The 23,108-nt window shown below is 35.9% G+C and overlaps 1 long non-coding RNA gene across 1 annotated transcript in view; it reads right to left on the bottom strand.

Moving 5' to 3' along the window:
• LOC135153630 (uncharacterized) overlaps positions 1–20,347 on the bottom strand; it is a 28,527-nt gene extending 8,180 nt beyond the window's left edge. The window contains exon 1 of the long non-coding RNA XR_010293111.1: positions 20,184–20,347. This is a non-coding gene — a long non-coding RNA (uncharacterized LOC135153630). The remainder of the gene's footprint in view (positions 1–20,183) is intronic.
• Between the last annotated feature and the right edge of the window lie 2,761 nt (positions 20,348–23,108).

Below are 23,108 nucleotides of genomic sequence, written 5' to 3'. Positions count from 1 at the left end.
GTGGGTCAATAGCAGAACTACCTGACTTGATTCATGAATGCAAAATAAAGTGGCTGTTTGGATAAGGAATATGAAAACATACCCTGAATACTATTATCCAAGTAAAGTTCAGCTATAATTATTATCATTATCACTATGAAAATACCTTTTTTGAGCAGCTCCATGGCAGATTTATTATATTGAACTTTACTCAAGTGGAAAAGAGGAGGAGTTCAGTTACTCCAGTAAAACTACAAGAATAGATAGGGATAAATCCATCACCAATTAAGAGCCAAATGAGCCAATCTATGTAGTCCCACATACTTCATTCTGTGTTTCTATAGACACAGCAGACAAGGTCAACACTGCATGTGTTTACACACGATGCATTATGCAGACAGCTAATTTAGTCAAGGAGCCCAGCGTTGAGAGAGATTATCAGTATCAGATGTGGACCTAGTGCCTTGACAGCGGATCCAGTGACTCCAAATTGTATGTCTTTATCAAGGACCTTAACCAACCAATTTGGGAATGATCTTCTTTAGAGGGCTTGCATAAAGGTTGAGAGAAGTTTTAACATCATTCTAAATAGATATTAGCATGACTCGGGGTATAACACTTGATGTCAATAATGTTCAAGAGCTTTCTAAAATCATAATGACAGCATATTACTAATTACCTAAATAAAAAAAATACTGAACATCTTTAAAACTGAAGACATTTCAATGTTTATTGCAAGAAAATGCAATTCTATAATAGTTAACTTTCAAGCTTGTTCATTTTACATGAATACTGTTATATATAAGTAGAATTGTAAGAGCAATTACATTCATTTATTTAGTTATTTCCTCTTTAAGGATATCCGTAGCATATAATGATTAAGAATATTCTAGAATGTCTTAGTAAAGCTTTGTTAGGCATGCCTACACCTATTTAATGAGAGTAATGAGAGTAATTTTTGTTATTTCTGGAATGTGCAAAGATACACAAGAGACTCCTAGTGGTAGTGGAAAAGGACAATAGGATTAGCTATGTCGTTTATATTGTTAATTTCACTGAGGTCATTCAAGAGTCTTCTTGGATTAAACTGCTCCAGAAAGAAGGAGAAGGTTCTTTTTAAAGACATACTAGAACTTCCAGAATAGTGGAAATTTATAAGCTGGCAGTTTCTTCATCATATCAGATCAGAACTCAGAGTTTCACACCAGAATTTATGTCAGGGCATAGTTTATTTCCAACTGGAATACAACTTTTATCTAGAACTGTGGAATTATTTGCCCACCATCAATGAACTGTTTGCAGTTATTTTGAGAGAAGAATTCTCAGTTCTCATTGAGATCATCAACCTGTTTTAATGAACGCTTTTCAACTTATGGATTGCTGAAATTGACTGTTTGTCATCATCAACTTCGTCTTTACTGACATTTCAACTTGTTACAGTGGCCCATGTTATTCATCGTGCTTCAACATCAATTTCATCATCGCCATCATTGTGAACTTTAATTTAAGGAATCTTCGCCAACAAACTTGGATTTTATCTGGATTTAATATAGGACTATCATAACTTTGGATTGCACATCTAACTCTTCAAGACATGTAAGATGTTTTTTTTGTTTTTTTTTGTATAATTTATCTATTTTCCTGTAATAAAAAAGAAAAGGAAATCAAATTTCAAACTAAATTTTAATTATTTGTTGCAGTATTGTAACAATACAAATATGATACACTAAATTGCATTTTTAAACAATATCACATACAAATCTAAGCCAGTAATAAAAATCACCCTAAAATCAGTCATCGTATACCATATTTTGAAAAGCAAATTTTTTCAACTAAAATTTTCTTGCCCAAATAGAAAAATAATTCATTCATTCTCAAAATTCCAAGTAATATTTTGACAATATTTGATTATTTTGTATGTTTATGGTACAGTGAAAGTGTGTATACTGTCTCTTAGTGTGCAGATAAGAATACTGTATGAAGCTCAATGTAACAAGAGTTGCATGCTCAGCATGTCGATAGCTGAGCTTGTTTGAATGCTGGCAGAGCAGGGATACAAACTCAGATGGCCGTTAAATTGGCTTGTTGATTTGTATGTCAGGTTACAAATCAGAGCCAGTAAACATTTAATAGTCCCACAGAGCCTATGCTGATGAACCCTTCACTAGTATCAGGATCTAGTTACTCAATACCCTCTGGCTATTCTTAATCATCTGTAAGGTCTTATCAACATGAAATATGACCAACAAGAAACCATACACACTGAAGGCACCTTTCAAAAGCTTTCAATCAGTTGATTGAGATGCTTCTCTAAACTGAACTAATACCTTATTACCATTCTAGAGCCTTTTGACCAGTAAAAACTCAGATGTGAAAATTTGGACCAGAAAAATGGGTGTTTCAGTTTTGACCAGGGTGACCTGACTTCAGTGACAACAGAAAATAAAGCTTTTGATTGGCCTAAGTCCCAAGATTAATTGTGCCCAATTGCGATGGGTGTTCTAACCAGACCAAATTGGACAGTGAGCTTTTGCTGGCCCAAATCAGGGTATCCTGAAACACTCAAGTATGATGTCATAGATAGATTTCGGCTGGTCAAGATATCATGAGCGAAAATTGGGCAGGTATGGGTCATGTCAAACTTAAAAGATTGTGCTGTTTTATAAATATATTTAAGAAATACTTCTGCATAGCTGTCGGGTCTGATAACTCGTATATATATATTAGATATGTTTTAAAACGCATCAAATACGCTTTTCAAAAATAGCATTAGCAAATTAGCAAACATTTTTTAGGCCTGCTACCTTTTGGATCAGTAAAAAGATGAAAAAATAAAATCAAATTAATCTTATCAAACATATTACAAACTTCATTATTATGAAAATACTTACCGTGATTTTCTTATTTACGAGATAACTTGATATACTCATTTGATTTGCTAGTTCATTACGATTAACTTGCACGCCGAATAAAAGTACACAATTTTTCCTGCGCGCGCGCAGCATCTCCCTACACACGCACTATCCCAAGATCATCACGCAAAAAGGCGTCCATTTCCTCTTATGAGCCTGAACGCAAGACATGTTGCCATGTTGCAAGGCGAGGGGTCGGTGGGAGGGTTCAAATGAGTATATCCAGTTATCTTGTAAATAAGAAAATCATGGTAAGTATTTTCATAATTTACTATCAATATCTGGGATATACTCATTTGATTTGCTAGACCAACATGGATTCAACGTGAAGGGAGGCATGTCTAGACTAAGAAAGTGCGTACAAAATAGGGAGATGAAGACACGAAGGCCGCTGCCTTAAGGACAGAGGAGGCAAATAAGGCCCCATACGAAGTAAAGTCCTTAAGAACAAGGAAGTGAAGGAATTAGAAGAGCGCCAAAAAGGCGGTCCTCAAGACGTCTACGATTCCCTAGAAAAGAGCCCAAGAAGAAACGATACTATAGTATCATGGGCCCTCGGCCTAGTGTCAGAAGGAGAACATCATCACCGACTGACTTGATCGTTTCAACAATCCAGCGTGAAATGATGTCTCGAGAAGCTGCCGCAAACAGCTCGTGCGACAATACAACCAACTGAACAGAGTTGGGAATTGTCTGAAGAATGGCAAACAAAGACAAGGGTTAGAAGTCACGCCTAATCTACGCCAATCCCGGCAAAAGTCCGGGAGCGATGCATAAGTATGCAAAGCTACGTACTGTAAATGGTTACAGATAAACAGATACAGGAGGGATCTCGACTGATAGACAGACGGAAGATACCCTGAATACCGACCCAAGAGGGAGTTAGTCAAGTGTCACGAACAACCGACAGGCGCCAAGACGGACTAAACCATACAAGCTCAACGTTTGAGAAGAAAATCAAGAGTTTGTAAGATTCTGATTGAAGGTATTAATCATCCGTAACCAGAGGGATGATAATCGCCGATGATCAATATACGATCCGACTTTGTTGAAAAATTCGACAAGAATCGTGATCGGAAGACTGAAACTTGTACGGTTCAGTAAGTGATCAATCAATCCGAGAAGGCAAAAGCGGGGCTAATAAAAGCTACGGTCGGGTCACTGGCTTAATAAATTAAGCCAAGCCGCAACAATGCAAACGTAAGAAATGCGAGATATCTCAGAAGCCCCCTCGTGGGGAAAATCGCCCAGAAGTCGATCTCTGTCTCAAATGCGTGAGGGCAGAACATCTGCAGAATTCTGATAGAGAGCTGTGGCAGGATGTTTCCAGCGGTCCGATAAGGACATGGAACGACAGAGAGTAAGGTTGAAGTAAACCATTCGTAAGGCAGTCAATGTGTCGAGAAAAAGAAACTGCCACGGACCTGCTGTCTATGTGGAGTAGAACAGTCTGGTCAAACAGCTCAACTGGGCGTGTCGGAGAAAAAACGCGGCTTGCATCACGACATAACAAGTGTGATAGACCGAGCGGTCGAGAGAGGACCCCGGATCCCATATCTCACATACTAAATAAAGCACCCGCCCGAGGGTGCAGCGCCCGCGGCGGGAGAGGTGGGAGGTGGCTTGACTGAAGCCACCATTGGCGTGAGGGCCCGTAAGGCTAGGCTGCGATGGATGTCCGCTGAGCAGAGCAATCCCTAGCCGCAGCAAGCGTACGCCAGAGGTGAGCTGGCGAAAAAATGCCTCTGTCATGATCTCATGTGTAAACGACAATCAAGAGATGTCGGTCAAGAAGATGCTCTGAACCAACAGACATCGCCAGACATGATACCTCTACAGTTACGTTCCCGACGGAATCGAGTGAGGTAACAACGGCCCTGTCCTATCAAGGTTAGGGACGGAAACTGGCTCAGAGTGTCTAAGTCCTCGCTTGAAGAAAAAAGCGGAGGAGTAAGGCGACTTGAGGAAAATAATCACCAATATTTCCCTCAGTCTGCGATGAGAACCAGTTGTTTTCGAAAACAGCCACAAGGCCTGGTTTCTCTGGTGATTGCGAAAGCATGGAACAGTCCAATATCGGTAAGACAAGGAGTTCCGATAGCTGCGGGGGGCGGCAAAACTGACGCCCTAAGCAGCGGGGGATGAGAATCTAAGCTTCTAAAAAGAAGAGCTCCAGTGAAGTAAATCACTTTCATGGAGGAACTCATCCACAGTCGGCCCGAGAGATAGCGGGTCGCGGTGATCTTGGTTAGACAGACATAAGCATACATATACACATATATAAATATATATCCAAATATATATATATACATATGCATGCACATAACCATCTATCCACAATCACATCATCCTCGGTCGCGCAGTGACCATGGCCACATACATAGCATGGAAGGAGGATGAAAGCAGCCTGCGAGGCGACTCAAGTGTGCCGAGTGAAAAGGCTTCTAAATAAGAAGACAAACGGGCACGGTAAATGCATCGACCGTAACCCACTCCACACAAGGAGGAAGCGGCGGAGACGCCCGCAAGCTTGACCCACATAGAGGGCAGTCTATCAGATACACTGTTTGAGCTCGACCGATGGCCTGGCGGCGGACAGTTTGGTGTGAACTCGCCGACCTGGCACGGTGGGTGCGCCCAGGAAGTAGGCATAGAAATGCCGACAGAAAAAGCCTGGGGCTTGAAACAAGCCTGAACGCACATACACAGTCGACAATCTAATGAGATATACGGCTGTTTCTTTCCTCCGAGATGATGCTTACCCGACCGGGAAAGACTCGGGGAACAAGCTGTGAATGTCAACAGGAGGGGTATCTAGCATATAAATAGCCGATTCCCTCCGGGTGTTCGGTGCGGGTGCTGCCGGCGGGGTCCGGGGGGGACGACCGATGATTGCAGCTCGGGCAGGGCTCGCACGAGCCGCCCTAATATGAGACAAACAGGTTAAAAATAACCATAATGCACAGGGTCGTGAAAGCATAGCGATTACTAAGTATTTGAGAACTGTTAATCGCCGTGACATTCAGATCCGATATTTATGCTCATAAGCTCGGCAGAGCTACCAGATAGTGAGACATATCGCTGAGCGGTGATGTTGCTAATATCGGAGTCGCCCTCACTACAGCGGCGATCGCTGGAAGACGGGTGTCTGTACTAGCCCTGACTCTAACCTTACAAGGAAGAGTAGAAGTTAAAAGTAAAGACAGGGCACCCTTACTTTCGTATAGAAAGTGAGGTTCAGGCCAAAAGCTGACGGTCCCGTCGCCTGGGCGGACGGTCCGCGGGCCTGATAGGTTGCCCTCTCAAAAACAGCCAAACATTCTCACGAGAGAAGGAAGGCATACGGTATGTAAGAAATTCTTACCTTCAATCTACAGGCCCGCCTACGGGGTAGAATGGAGAGAGTTACCGCTGAAAGAGCCGTCGCCGTAAGCGATGCCCGGTCAAACTGTGAAACTTGACGTAGAGGGCGAATTCGAAGGTACCTGCATATTAATGGGGGATACCCATGCAGGTGAACTCGCAGACGGCTCACCGGAGTGCGGGCTGGCGAAAGTAAAAGAGGAAATGGACGCCTATTTGCGTGATGATCTTGGGATAGTGCGTGTGTAGGGAGATGCTGCGCGTGCGCAGGAAAAAATGTGTATGTGTTTATTCGGCGTGCAAGTTAATCGTAATGAACTAGCAAATCAAATGAGTATATCCCAGTTATTGATAGTAAATCAACATAATTATACTACATGTAAGTTGATAGCTTATAGATCTGTAATATCAGTTAAGCTACATGAATTGATTTTTTAAAAGTATAGTGAAGGTAACATTAATCTAAACATTAATCTTTAGTTACTTACTTAAAGAGCATATAGAAAAATAGGCATTTGTTCCAGAGGGTGGTAGTAGCTCAACTCTAACTGAATGAGTACCAAGATACATACATGTACCCATGCAGTACCATCCACAATGAACTACCGGTACATCATTTTTAATGTGATTTGGAAAATGAAATTACACTTCAGTATTCAATGGTTTAGGTTTGCTAGTAAGTTATCGCATTAAACATTAGATACATATTAGTTTTTTTTATGTCACAATAGACCAGTTCGTAATTACTCATGGACAATTTTCGGTCAAATTACCTTTTATTTCTTTCATTATGATAGGCAGATTTCAAAGCAAAATATTACGTAAGCTTGCCTTACATAGCAGGATGAAGAAATTGAATAGACCAGGTGACTAGAATAGCACACCAATGAACACTTTATGAAGGTATTTGTTGCATTCCTACTTTGAATGCATATCATAGCATGTTGCACAATGTACTTGGCAAACTGTGAAAACCAGTCGTTCGTGGACGCGTTGTTGTTTTTTGTGGATGTAAATGAAAACCACAATTCAAAAGAATATATGAATAATCAAGACATCAAAGTTGGTGCTTATCTCATTAGATTTTAAACCACCATGTCACTTTAGTACAAATGACCTTCCTCTGATCATGCGTAGAATCTTTTGATCATGCGCAGAAAGGAACTACGAACTGGCTTATTAGCCTTAATACTACAAACATAGTCTATTGTTGACAGACTTTAACAATTTTAGGATGACTACATGAAAGGAATAAATCACACAAAAAATACAAAAGATACAAGTTAGCAGTTTATATGTAGAGTATGATATGTATCTGAAATTTATGTAATTTTTAAGCACATGATGCTCACTTATATCATACAAAGATTATTCCCAATAACATGAAGCATTAAGCTTTATTAATGTTCTTCACTAACATAGGCCTAATGTTTAATTGTGCATGATTGCAGTCTCCCACATCCCTTTAATATCATTCTGTTTAATAATACAATGTGTTGATATTAATTTTCATTGCTTATTAAAATTACAAATATTGTATTACTGATTTTTGTTCATATATATTACCTTTGTACAAGTTATCTTGTATACTCATCACTTATGTGAATGCAGAAATAAATTCAATCAACTTATCAATTATACAATATATCAAATTTGATACATGTATTTCGAGTATTTAGTTTTGCCTTTTGTCACTGCTAGCCTCAAACCTGGAAAAAGGACTCTAAAAGTCTAATGCATTTTAAAATACATGCACGTATAACTTAAATTTAAAAATCAAAGGCGTAAACCTATGAATGTTATAGGAATAATGGAAGAAATGATTCTTCTCTCTATAGCTGTTATTTTTCATCTTGCCCAATCACCCTGTCAGTATTTATGGCAATAATATGCATTACATTTCCCTTTTAAATACAAACTGGTATACTGCATGGCAGGCCAAGGTCTACTTTCTATAATACGACATTGATACAAGATCGCAGTACAGTACATAAACCCAGTCAGACATGCACAAAGAATGGATGGCCTGATCATTACTTTGCTATCAATGACCTATTTATAGGCAGCTCTGTCAAATATTCATGCTGTTTTGTACAGGAATTAATCTTGTTCCCTAGTTTTGTAGAAGGTTTAAGCACATGTACATGTACCTTTAAGGACCTTATGATGTTATCAATATAGGCTACCTTCACATGATATATTATTTTTGTACAGGAATTAATCTTTCTTTCCTTGAGGCCAACTTCAGAAGGGCTTTGGGAACTTTAAGGCTATGCAGATTACATGAAAACTATATATGCTGAATATTTTGCTGAGCTGAAATCCAATTTGGCAATACAGCATCTGCAACAATTCCTGATATCTTATAAATAGAGAGTTAATGATATATCTGAAAATCAGGCAAATATAATACTGTGAAATTTTCCACCCTGAAGCAGATTGCAGAAATAAAAGGTGTGTAGACACACTATCTCAATGAGGGACAATCAACCATTTTTGCAATACTGATTTATGAAATCATATCTATTGAAAAAAATGAACTTCACCGCAATTAGCAAAAGCGTGAATTCAAAATACGACTTAATAATATATAAATATGATATTCATTAACATGTCTAGTTTGAAAGATTTTTGCATTCTGTTTCATATCATTTAATCTTATGGAACAAAAGCAAGATGAATGAATTAAATGACACCAGACTATACAGTCGAAACTGCACAACACGGTGGTCAACATGTACAGTACTCTAAGAAATAAATGACATTATTTACAATGCATCTTTCATTCATTTTTCTTCTCTCAGTAAAATACATCCCTATGCAAGAAACCTTTGTTACACTTGCAAAAGCTTAAGTTGAGCAGGCAAGCAAATTTCCTTGTGTTTGGACAACCTTGCAAATCATTGTTGTTCACTCAAATTCCAATGTGCTGGAGAATAAATTGTAAAGAGTGGAAGAGAATGAACAAATATAATGGCAGACATGATTATATAGTATTTTGAAATCTGATAATAGATTTAAAATCAGGAGATACAGCTGCATTGACATTTATAAAAAGCTATTTTATTCTCCCAATATGTTGTTGTCTCTTGAATGCATTCCTCACATTGTACAACAATCATCGTCAGAAGGCGTGGCTTACAACATTTGCAAACAGATTGAAGAACCATAACTCTTTTTTTAATATATATTTACCAGCTTTATAAACCTTGTATATCTTACAACAGATTACAAGCTCATAGTCACAGAAATTTTAGACTGGAACTCATTTATCAGACTCTAAAGATTTCCAAGTGAGTGGGATGAAGATAGAAAATATCTCTTTAAAAAGTTGACATAATTAATGATAGTGAGAAAACAATCATATTCAGATGAGAGTAGATAATTTTATTACAGATCCATACCATACACAAATGCCAATATATTATTCGGAGAAAATATGTAGCTCAATACGCAGGAATAATGTATTCATTATTTTTTTCAGAGTCTGGGTATTCATAGTGACACTGTAGTTTATAGGCTGCGTTTATGCAACCTCAAGCCAGAATCATGATTTGAATAATGATTCAAAACATAAAATCACAGAATCAGGGTTTAGACGACCTTCATTCTAACGCTATTTCTCCCCGGATTCGGGCCAATCCAGTGCGCATCACAGTGTGCAGTTTGACACCCGAAGTATTTTCGTGCGTGTTTCAGCTCTCAAAATATCAATCCTTGCTTCCAGAATTCACTCTATCATACCTCATTTTGTTTACTTCTATTCACATTGTCGGTTTATCGAAAATGGTGTTCGGAAGTGAATTTCAGCGTAGATCCAATTTAATATTGACACTGATAATTCAATAGCAACTGAGATCATTGTCTGTCCAGTTAGTTCATTTACTAGAACTTGAAGTTAAAGCCATGCCCAAAAAACAAAAAGCAAAACTAATAGCAGTGGAGGATGTGATGACCAACACAGAACTTGAAGTTGAATGCACATGACAAGAAATGCATGTATAGCGCATATTATAGAGCATGCCTTGAGCTTGGCAATTCGTGATCATGTGACAAAGTATAATTTCAACAGGAAACATATCGCTGCAAATAGCCTCGTACAGATTTCTTTTAGCTCCATATATTTTTCTATATACTTTCATGGGGAGAAGTTCTGCGCATGCTCATGCTCGATATGTTCACTCAACATTGAACTGCGAATGCTCCCTGACTTGATCATATCAAGAGATCTGTACCGTTATCTGCGAAAATAAATAAATAAAACAAAATACAAGCTCTCGCTCAAATAACTTACCGACACTCTCAAAAGTCAGTGTGGAATTGGGTCTAGATTACCTTGCACAAAATATAATTCCATGACGGCTATTCCTACAGGATTAATATAATAACAGTAATCATAATGCATATAAAGAAGTACAAAAATAAATGAAAGAATTACAAATTGTGACGATTACATAATAGAGGAATAACATATTGCTTACATGTCTATTTACGTAAATTATTCCTCTATTATGTAATTGTCACAATTTGTAATTCTTTCATTTATTTTTGTACTTCTTTATATGCATTATGATTACTGTTATTATATTGAATACAGGATTAATGAATTTTGACTAAGCATAACTAACAAGGTGAGTCAAGATCCGATACTATATACGGTAGTCCGAAAAGTAATTATAAGTTAGCCTGCGCATTTACAATATACATTTCTGTTTCTGTTTGTGGTAACTCCCGTAGGAACTCGGCAGGACAGCATTTTTTTTTTGCTGGTAAACGCCAAGCCGGTATATAACCAATTACCTTGGAAACATTTTACGTCTAGGTTAATCAGTCATAGTGGCTGACGTAATAGACGACAGATATCACTCTCGGGCCTTTTTATCAAAGTGGAGACAATGGCAGAGTTGGGATTCGAACTCACAACCTTGCGATTATGAGTCCAATGCTCTAACCACTGGACCACACAACCCGTGTGGTCCAGTGGTTAGAGCTTGAGTGAAACTGCAGACCTCTCATTAACTGGAGTCAAGTAGAAGCCACGTGCAGCCTACCCAGGTTAGCATTAGCTCAACAGGCCTAGGACTAAGTCCGGCAAAGTTTGAATTGGTCTAGATTGGTTACACATCAGCAAGGACTAGGTCTACAAGTTAAAGAGGGATATATATATCTGGCGTATCCTTCGAAAGCATAGCGGGAATTAGTAATCCTTGGTTGGTCTGGCAATGTAACGTCTTTTCCTCCTCAGGGAAAATAGTAATTACCAGACCAACCTTGGATAAGTAATTCCCACTATACTTTCTCAAAGCCAGATATATTTGTACAATATTCCCCATATATCCAAACAATTTCATATTGGTTTATATATATCCTGTGTTTATGATATCCTCAAAAAGCAAACTGCGGCTTTAGAAAATGTTAACGAGTAACTTAAATTTTGATAGAAAAATTCAGAAGACCCCAAAAGATAATTAAAAATGACTTAGAACATCACTGTGTAAAAAAAAAGAAGGCGGAACAAAAGCAAAGAGTTTAAGCATCACTAGTCTCTCATTTTTCAACAATTTTTTTTTGAGGGGAGGGGGGTGAAATCAGGGGTTTCCTCCCAAACACATGAATATGGAGCAAACCAATGCAGGTAAAATGCCCTTTAATCTCAGCTTGAAGAGAGAATTTGATTTTGATTAGTGTAGCCTACTCATTGTCCGGATGCATTTGCAGTAATCAACACCACCATCTAAATGGATTTCTCTCTCTATTTGCAAATAGGTCTAACGGTGTCGGTAATAAACTTACTGGCTCTGCTACATCCTTTTCCATAGCCATTTTAACCACAGTGACCTTTCAGTAGGAAGGCTGATATTCTATGCAAGGATACAGCAAAGTGTAGCTGTGCTATTATATCTGAATGCCTCTAAAATAATTAACATATTTGTGTCTATATGTAGTTCTCTATATGTGACCCCCTCTTGAATATGCCTTTTGATTTCATCTTCTATTTTGATTCCTTCATCACAGTAACAAATTATCAGAAGAATTTACCACGTGAAAAGCCTATTTTAACATTTGTCAAATCCCCTCAAAGTGCATGTCACAATTCATTTTCATTATGAGATTATACAAATATGTATGCCCTGATACAGATATGATGTGGAGGATATGAAATTAAAATGTGTTTAACTGGATATATTGTGTAATTTTAAATAAAAACTTTTTATTAAAGCACTTCAGTTGGTTAATTTAGTTATAAAAACAAGTGGAACACCTATGGCAGTCTTCCTGCATTACACGATTCAATATAACAACAGTGCTGACTTTGAAAACAGCTATTAAATAATTATTCACAAAAGAAAACACTCATATGATAATAAAATACTATGTCCATTTACCAAACATGACCTTTGACAATAATCATGTGACCTCAGACGTGTGCAAAACACACTTGATAACCCTTAGGTCTATGTTTCATGAACTACATCGTGTAGATCCATAAACTTTTGAACTTATGATGCCAATTTAATGAATACCCCCACACGGCCAAAGTTCATTGACCTTAAATGACCTTTGATCTTGTTCATGTGACCTAAAATGCACACAGGATATTCAAGGATACATGGTTACTCTTATGTCTCAGTTTCATGAACTAGATCCATAAACTTTTAAAGTTATGATGACAATTCCACAAATACCCCCAACATGGTCAAAGCTTGTTGACTCTAAGTGACCTTTGACCTTGGTCATGTGACCTGAAACTTAGGCAGCATCTTTAATGATACACTATCATCCTTATATCCAAGTTTCATGAACTAGGTCCATATACTTTCAAAGTTATGACGACATTTCAAAAACTTAACCTTGGTTAAGATTTCGATATTGATTCCCCCAACATGGTCTAAGTTCATTAACCCTAAATGACCATTGACCTTGATCATGTGACCTGAAACTCAAGCAGGATGTTTTGTAATACTTGATTACCCTTATGTCCAAGTTTCATGAACTAGGTCTATATACTTTTTAAGTTATGATGACATTTCAAAAACCTAACCTTGGTTAAGATTGACGCTGCCGTCGCTGCCGCTGCCATCAGAAAAACGAGGCCTATAGTCTGGCTCTGCTATGCAGGCGAGACAAAAAATGTTGGAAAAAATCCACTATTACTGCAGTCAAATATACAGTGCAAATCTGAAAAAATTACACTTAAAACACTCATCATTTTAATGAAAAAAACATGACCAAAATTCAAAACTATCATCTTTTCCATAACAATATGATACCATTTTTATGTGGTATATGTTTATGCTTGGATAATTTGGAGGTATTCTTTGTTGTGATGTACAATTTGATTTGCAACAAAGTAAGGCATGAATGAAATCAATGAATCCGGAAGTAATAAATACCTTTCCCTGTTAACCTAATTTTAATGTTTTGCAATGACATTTACAGCAACTCCCATAGGATTATCATATCAGGGTCATCTGAAATCATTCATTGCATTTAGAACTTACTTCTTCGCAAATTGAATTTTACATCACAACAAAGAATACCTTCTGATTATCCAAGTGTAAACACATACAAAATAATGGTATCAAATTATTCTGGAGAAGCTACTCTTTTAAAACATACATGTATAAGAGAAAAGTAATTTTTTGCAGATTCACACTGTACATGTACAATCAGTAAACAAATTTTAAAGATAATTGTTGAAACCTCTAATACTACTACTGCTACTACAACTACCGCTGCTACTACTACTACTACAACTATTACCACTACCACCACTACTGCTACTACAACTATTACCACCACAACCACCACCACTACCACTACTACCACTATCTCTAATACTAATACATATAATCCTACTTCTAATGATGATGATAATAATATTAATAAGTAAGATAATAATGCATACTTATTGAGCTCACCCACTGTTTAGGGATGAATATGGCACCCAGCCAAGCAATTATTATAATTGTAATGATCCTTATGAATACCAATGCATTTCTTTAAGGAAAAAAGATATCAACTTAACATTTCTCTTTAGTCTTTTCATTAAGTTATTGCATAATGATGAAAAATATTCAAGTAATAAATGAAAATTCTATCAGAAAATGGCATTTCTATCAATAGCCATGAAAGCCATGGATTGCTTTTTAATAAAGAACTTGATGACTCTAATATTTTGTATGAGCAGATTTTAATATCTGTATGCATTGTGCAATCAATAAAATGCATTATGCTACATTTGCTTTTATCTAAGGGAAGAAATTTCAAGACCAACACGTTTTATCTGGCATAAGCAATCTATTTTGGGGTGAAAGGAGAGGCAAATTCAAAGAAAAGACAGTGACTGATGTATCAGGCAAAAGTACATATACCCTACAACTAGATGCTTTAATATACAATTCCCTCCAAACAGAGAGGAGTCACCTAGTAGCAACAATTTCTAGATGATTGAATGCTTAAATAAAAGTCAGCAAACATTCAAAGTGTTCAGCCCATTAAAGACTTTCATGATCAACCATAATTTTAGTTGACAAAAGTTTTCTTGCATCTCTGATTTGTTATCCTAAAAAAATTGTATAACTCATTTATTCATCATTTGAAAACACTCTTGTTTAATAAACGCGATTTTGCATTGTTACATTCAGTCAAGTTATTTTTCCATAACTCAAAAAGAATAATCTCAGTTGCCACACTTTATTTAGCTCTGATGACTTTTATTTATCAAATCAGTGATTTTGATATGAATTTTTATTAAGAAACAAACTTTCTCCACCCCCCAAAAAAAAATTGTTTAACTGAATACAGAAGATGTGTATGTCTTTAGCAGTAAAAGAAAATAAGAGTTGACTACATATACTGTTTATCACAATTCTGAAATTAGATTAATTGCTTACTCTTGATAAAGTGTCTATGTTTGATTTCCTCATGTTGTGTGAGAAGGTATAATACATCCCACCTGAAGCTTTTCCTATATTCCAATGTTAGAGATATTCTCTAAATCACCATATGGTAGCTTTGCAACACAGCCAGGCTATCCAGACGATCTGGGTGGTTTACCTCATCCATCCTCTTTCTTGCATTCTTACCCTCTCTCTCTCTCCCTTGTGCAGGCAAGCATTGTCAGAGAAAAATTCATCTATGCAGTGAAATATGCAACAAAGATTGGGTTAGAAATCAACAGCTCCAACAATTACTCTGATTTATTTACCCAAACATTCAACTACTCTTTCCACAACAGATTTTAATTTGTTGTCTTTAGTTCATATTGGCCTCTTTATCACCCCTCCCCCTCTAACTCTCTCTGTCCTATTAGCCTCTTTTATTTTCTCTCTTTCTGATGCACCTTTTGCTATCCATCCCCCTCTCCTCCCTCTTCCTCTCCTCCCTTTCCCCTTTGCTTTACACCCTCTCAACCACTCTTTTCCATCTCTTCTCCTCCACTGCCCCTTCCCCTCTTTCTTTTTCATCTCATCTCTTACAATATACCCCCATTTCTCCCCCTTTATCTGATCCTGTCTAATTGTCCCTCAATAGGCTCATGCAGTTTCCAAGTCCTGGTGCCCCTTCCATACACCTGCTACACTGAAGGGGGCCCCAAGACTTGGTTGGATTCCCGCGTGATCATACATGCACGTCTCTGGGGACCAGCTGCATAGCTACAGGCCAAAGACACTCTACGCTGCATTACGTTTTATTGCTGAATTCCATTACCAGAGTCATCCATGTACAATGTGTACTGTGTGTGTACGCAGAGTGTTGTTATATTGCAAGCATACCTGTGTATGAAACATATATCTCACAGGGACCAGACGTGTTGGAGAAGAGGTTACTTATTTTTTGTCATCAAGAACAACAGGTTTTCTTTTTCATTTTAGCACAACTAATAGTCTTTCAGACGTCTCTCAATGGCAAAAAAAATGAGTACATTATGCTAAACTTCCTGTAAAAGAGTTTTTTCCATCATGAATGAATTTTGTAAATTTGATGATTTCATATCTTCAGTAGAAGGGAGTAGAGCTTTTAAGTCATTTTCTTTGAATCTGTTTAAAAGTACCTATAAAACAGAATTTTTTTCTTCTTTAGCATAGTCCAATGTTTCAGGTAATTATATAATTATCCTCATAAAATGAATGATCATTAAATTTTGGTCCAACTATAGGACAGGGAATCTTGATATAGCAGTCAGCTTTATCAGAAGATCTTGATATGTGTCTGCAGCATCACATTAAAGCACAAACAACGGACTGGTTATACCTTGCACCATAATCTCACAGGAATTTCCATTTACACACATGAAAAGCGAACATCCACATATGCAACATTCAGAATACCAAAGGTCAACACCTCAAGAACGGACGCTCCCAACATGGGGGCGTTTAATTATGAGAAGCCTTGTGAAACCCTAACCCTTGTCTTATAAAGCATCTTGATACAAACCATAATTACAGGGTAGCTAATCCAAGCCGTCCTAAAGGAAGATGCTTAATGAGCGCTAAATAAAGGTGACACTTTTTAATGGAATTGATGCAATAGCTGGTGTAATTAAAATAAAGGAAGTTATGGTCCCCTCAGTTGGAGAGGATCGAAGATCTTGCCTGCATTGCAGAAGCAATTTTTCTTACTTGGGGCAATTAAATCAGATCTTACAGACATTACAGCATGATTCATGGCTCTTAAATGATGTTTTGAACATTAGAATGGCGAGACTGAAATGATACTTGTCAACATGATATAGTATTTTCTTACCAATCTGAGAAACGAATGAATAAATGTCTAGTCATATTTCAATCTAATAATAAAATAATTCAACAGTTGATGAAATGAATAAGTTATAACTAATAATGGTATTAGTTTTTGCAAATGAAATGGTTCTTAGTTGAAAAGAAAATGATAACTTTTGATAAAACAGACTGAATCAAACCAAATTATATTCAGTATAACATTTGTATTATTTTTAGACACACTAATATCTACTGAATTTTATTCATTTCATTTTGGAGTTGGTATACACTTGCAGATAGGTAAATTTAATGTATTTTTGCAAGAAAATGTCAGTTGGTCTCATAGTGCAGACTCTTGTCTGCTTCACTGCATGATAGGCTTCCCATTTGATGTTCAGTGTACAGGGTGGGTGCTTTTTCTTCAATGTATGCACATACCACCCACTGGATGGCAATTCTCAATAACAATAATAATAATAATAATAATAACATATATATATATATATATATATAATTACAGTTTTTGCAAAAAAAAATCAATATATTTGTTTACTAAACTCACCGAAATGAATAATTTATGGTTATTCTATGTTCAAAGACAATCAAAGCCTACTATCATGTCACATCGATTTGTATTACCTGTGATGCCATGATACGTGCCATTTAAAAGAATTCATATGAATGAAAGCTCAAGTTCAAGCAAATATAGAATTAGCCATGATCAATACGGTCAATTATCCAATAAATTCAGTTTGGTCTATTTCAAACAATTCTGGGTCAAGGTACTGAACATGACTATGATAATATTGGCAAGGCAAATAACTAGTTGAACCAAAATAGTTCAGTGCGATTGATGAGAGTATACACTATCTACATGTATAACTGAACTATTTTAAAGGTGGGTAATAGAACAAGATTTGGGGATATACCTAAATGTGTCACGTAAAGCTACAATATGAATGGGCTTTTATAAGTTACAAAGTCTTTACATTTTGTAATCTGTCAAGATCAAAACTTGACTAAAACCAAGAGAACAAGGATATTATCTTACTACCTTACTCAGAAATGGTTGGTCTTTTGCCAGATTAACGGGTAGCTTGGTGGAATGGATGAGGTTTACCTCATTTGGAATCAAGCTGGAATTACAACCACATTTCAAGCCAACACTCAATCACATTAATACCAGCACTCAATCATTCAAGCACACAGTCACACACAAGTCCAAGGCAATGGTTGCAAGTTTCTTTTGCTAGTGGCATCCAGACAGTGTATTTTTTTCCTCCTGTAATTTGAAGATGATCCCTTAAGCATAACTTTCATATCCATGTCAGTCTAAATAAACAGGGAAAGGAGAGTAATACATAGATATGGACATACACACTCTCTTTGGTTTTCACTGTCACTCAAACCAAACCCCCCTGCTGCTAAGAACCAACCGACGACATACATCCACTCACGTCTACCCTGTCTGCCAAATACAAATATATCTGCACAAGACCAATGGCATTGTCACTCATGAATGATCTAATCTTTTCAATTAAGAAGAAACAGTTTTTTAATAAAAAAAATCATAAAAACCAGAATGTATGATATTAATGTATGAAATGTACATTTCTTAATGTCAAATGTACATGTATATATCAATCACAAAGTGATGAATGATAAAATATTTGTTAAATTGTAATTGTTGAATTGTGTAGAGTGTACATGTATACATGCCCAGTTATGATATTGGATATTTCAAAGCACCAACAACAATCATGAAAATGTCAAAGCATTACATCAGCTCTTCTAATATTAAGGGAACTATACTTAATGCAAACATGATTCAAGGTTTTATTCTGACTTCTTCCTGGAACTTGAGGTGCATTCTATCATATTTCACAGGTCAACAGCTCATGCAAATGGTCGCATGCTAAATTAGGGGAAAATTGCAATTTGAATAAATCTATTATGATGAATTTCTTTGTATAACGGTACTTAAAACCATTATAATTTATCATTATTTTCTACTTCTTATGAACTAAAATGTATGTCTGATCATTTGTCTAATCCATTACATGTGTGCATATTTCATATAAATTCTATATTTAAGTGTGATTCTTGCAATTACTGGACATATTTATGCCACACTAAAGGAGGCCTCAACATTCCTAAGATCATAGGTCTACGTGTATTGATTTTTTATTCTTGTGCCTTCAAGCAAGAAAGAAGGCTACTGAAAGACGACCAGTTAAACCTCGCTCAATATTCTTTGATATTATTGCAAGTGACAAAAAACTCATTGCTTGGATGGACATTTGTGGCCTACACACATACATCTATGGTGCACATCATTGGTCTCACTATGAGTGATAAAAAGTGACAGTAGATGGTTTACTTCTCCATCATTACTATATAAAACTATTCAAATCAATCTGAGAATGATCAGTATAGAAGTATTCTGGATAATTTTTAGACATGAGATTGGGTGCTCAGTTAGAGTAGTATAAGGATATATATTAACAGTGCAGATATAGTTAGTAGATTTTGTTACTCATAGATAACTTACTGGTCTGAAGATTAGCTCATAACTAGAAAGACGTCTCTGTGAAATACAATACCCGGGAAATACAAAATGTTTGAAAGTACCTTTGAGTTTCCAGTACGTCTCAGAGACGCCTCCATCACAAAACACCTTTACGATATTTCCAATAGTCATAAAGAATGAAGAAATTCTTTCTTTTCTATAGAAGTAGCCCACAGGGTTTCAAAGATTTGACTTTTTGGTGAAAGTACAGGTAATTTGTTAGTCTCATGAATTGTGTTGACTGATGCAGCTGAATAATCACTGGAGTCTCGGCTAGATTGATTGAGAGTAAGATTGGGGGAGCCTTCCATTAAACAAATAGTTATTTTCACTGATATATGTTGGCAGCTACTGAAATCATTTCATCTGATTGGTTCAGAACAAACAACATGCTGATAATTACTGACTTTTTGCTTCATAAAACACTCCCCAGGGCTCAATTCCATAAAAATATTATTCTGGTAACTTGTGAATTCCAATTGTAATTTTCCAAACCAAATTGTATCTTTCACAGAATTAGCTCTTGAACTAGTAAATGTAGTTACCATCTATCTGATCAGAGTTAACATAATAATTTTATGCAAAAGAGCCCAGGCCTCCAGTGTACCATTGTTAATATGGGGGTTAAATACTTACTCTTTGGGCTTTCCTTTTATCTGCTCTTTGACTTTGATGGTAGATTCGGCTAAAATTGGAGACGATAACAGGAACTGGCAACGCTATGACAAGAACTCCGGACAGTGCGCAAACTCCACCTACAATTTTACCTATGATGGTCTGTGGAACAATATCACCATATCTGTAAAGGTAAAATGATAGAAAATAAGACAGAATTAATTCACTGCTCAAAAGTAAATGCATAGGATCATCAAATAGGTAGTGAGTGGTTTATAATCACTTTTTTCAGACATAAAGAGCATTTTCATAAAATAATTATTCAGGGATTTTTAGTGACAACCTTTCTTAGTTTTACAAAACCTTTCATCTAAATTCATTGGATAAAAACAAATTATCTAAGTGAAGATGCATTCTATCACATACATGTACTGTACTCCCTAGTTTACTCATCATGCTTATTGTCTTCTTTAATACTTTTTTTCCCTTCTGAACACCAGAAGAACATATTCAATTCAACTGTATGAAAATCAGAATTTGAATAGGTACAATCATATGGATAGCAGGTCATATTTTTTAAAAATATGATAGAGGAATTCAGTTTACTGACATCTTCTGACTATATCTAGAATTAGTCAACTCTCACTCATTAATCCTCTATCCTTCACCAAAATTTATTTTGCAAATATCAAACCTTATAACGCCAACAAAGGATTGATTATGTTTTTTTTTCATAATTTCTTGACTGATGAACATTTAACATAAACATGTTTTTATTGAATTGTTTTATAGTAAAACAAAATCAACTATGTTCTCATAAATACAATGCTTACTATCTAGACCCACAAACAAATTTGAAGAGAAAAAATAATCAGGAAGAGAGGAGCTGATCTACTTGTGCAATATTTTCTTTGCTGGAGTTTCAGTTCACTTTAATTTTGTAAATTGTAGAATGAAAGGGCCTCATGTTATTGAGAGTAGATGAGAGTTGGTCTCTTGTAAATGCCAATGCCATTATCTGGGCAATTTACCAAGCTCAATTTGAGGAGGGTAATATCTATAACTATGTTGATGGCTATTGCCCCTTGAATCTCTTTCACAAACTAAGAAAATAATGTCCAATTGGCATAGCATGACAGATCATAAACATTCTATATCTAGCCAAGCACCAACATGCAGTGCTCCATATAGATTGATGGCAAGTCTCTGAGATTTAGATCCAACCAAAGCATGTACTGATGAGAGAAGTAGCTTTACATCTTTATTTGAACATTGTTCCACATGAATATCCCAGTGTTCATAGTATTAATTTTTTGTGGAATAACTACCATGTAGCACTACATAAAAAGAATACGTAGAGGGGAAATATTTTCGTTTATTAATTGAAGCTCAGAGATAGATAAGAGGTCAATATAGAACAGGAACACAACTGTAAATTACATGAATATAAGGTAACATAGTATTACATGAGAAAATCTGTTTGTGTAAAAGTATACAAGTTAAACAAACCAATTATCAAGCTCTTCCACAAAAAGCATGTCATTGCCAACACGATAGTTTGATTAGGCCTTTTCATTGAAAATCAAGCATTATCTTCTCATTTAATTCTACATGAATGGAAGAAAGCTTTGTTTTGGAACTGGATAGCAATACACTCTGCACCTATACTGATTGAATCTATGATCAGAAAGAGATAATGATTCAGACATATTTTATCATGTGAAAGTATGCATAATGTAAAAAAAAATGAAGAATTAAGATGTGTTACCATAAAAAAGTGTATACATTTCATCACAACTGTTAATTATCAATAATGACAATAAGATTTATCATAAATTTATCATAGCCTATTATATGTACACATAGAATTGTAACTGTGTGATCAAATAAAATTAATTTTTAATGTTATGCCGTGATAAGACTGGTAAGATCCTAGATATCATTTCTTTCCTATAACGTCTGCTTAATTAATACTCAAGCTCAATAATAAAGGGTTGTCCAACATCACTCAATGTATAAGATGAATAACTGTGGGAGGAAACCCCATGCAGTGCATTTTCGTCAGCAGTAATGCTCTATTGCTTTCAGTTCTACAATCATATAATTGAAGACAATATTATTGGGTCTGACACTCATCTGAGCTCCCCCAACACGCTATCCACCTAACTCCCTTCTACAATTTAATACCTTTTGATTTTTCATAAAACTTAAAGCCCTGGAATCAAGGATGAATTCATCAGACCTGTGGCCCTAATATCACTTAACAGATTGATACCTGTTATAGATATGTAAAGAAACCATTCCTCTCATTTTCCATATTTTCATTTCGCCATTCATATAGATCTATGCGAAGCATCATGTACAGTATTGAGGAGAAAATGAAAAATTGCTTCAAACGTCGTTCATAATCTAACAAGACTGTCATGTATTCATGAATACAAAGAATTTTCTAAATTAAAATATAGGCCTAAGGTTTGATATTCTATAATGACACAATTTAAGTAATTATTTTCTCTAAAACTAAGTCAGTACAAGCACAGTCAAACTGAATCTGATAAATGTCAGTAAATTCAGGTTTTTCCATCAGAATGATTTTGATCAGAAATTTATCATATTCTGAAATTCAACCATCATATCATATGACAAGGCCATTTTTGCCAATTACTGGTTTTGCAGAATGATAAAAAAGATAATAATAATGCCTAGGCAAAATGAGCAATATTTCAAGCAGCAGAAATAGGTAAATTTCAAGACATACATGTACATGTATTGTACACACTATGATTCACACAGAATTATGAATTGTTTTAATGTTCCATCAATAAGATTTATTTTAATATCAAATATGTAAATCAAGTTATTTCATAGATCGAATTTTACCTTAGCTCAATATTTAACATGTAAAGCTACGTATCTACCCCTTATCCAAAAGAAAAACTGAATAAT

Source organism: Lytechinus pictus, chromosome 3, assembly GCF_037042905.1.
Source record: "Lytechinus pictus isolate F3 Inbred chromosome 3, Lp3.0, whole genome shotgun sequence".
NCBI lineage: Eukaryota > Metazoa > Echinodermata > Echinoidea > Temnopleuroida > Toxopneustidae > Lytechinus > Lytechinus pictus.
This window is presented reverse-complemented; position numbering and strand designations above follow the sequence as displayed.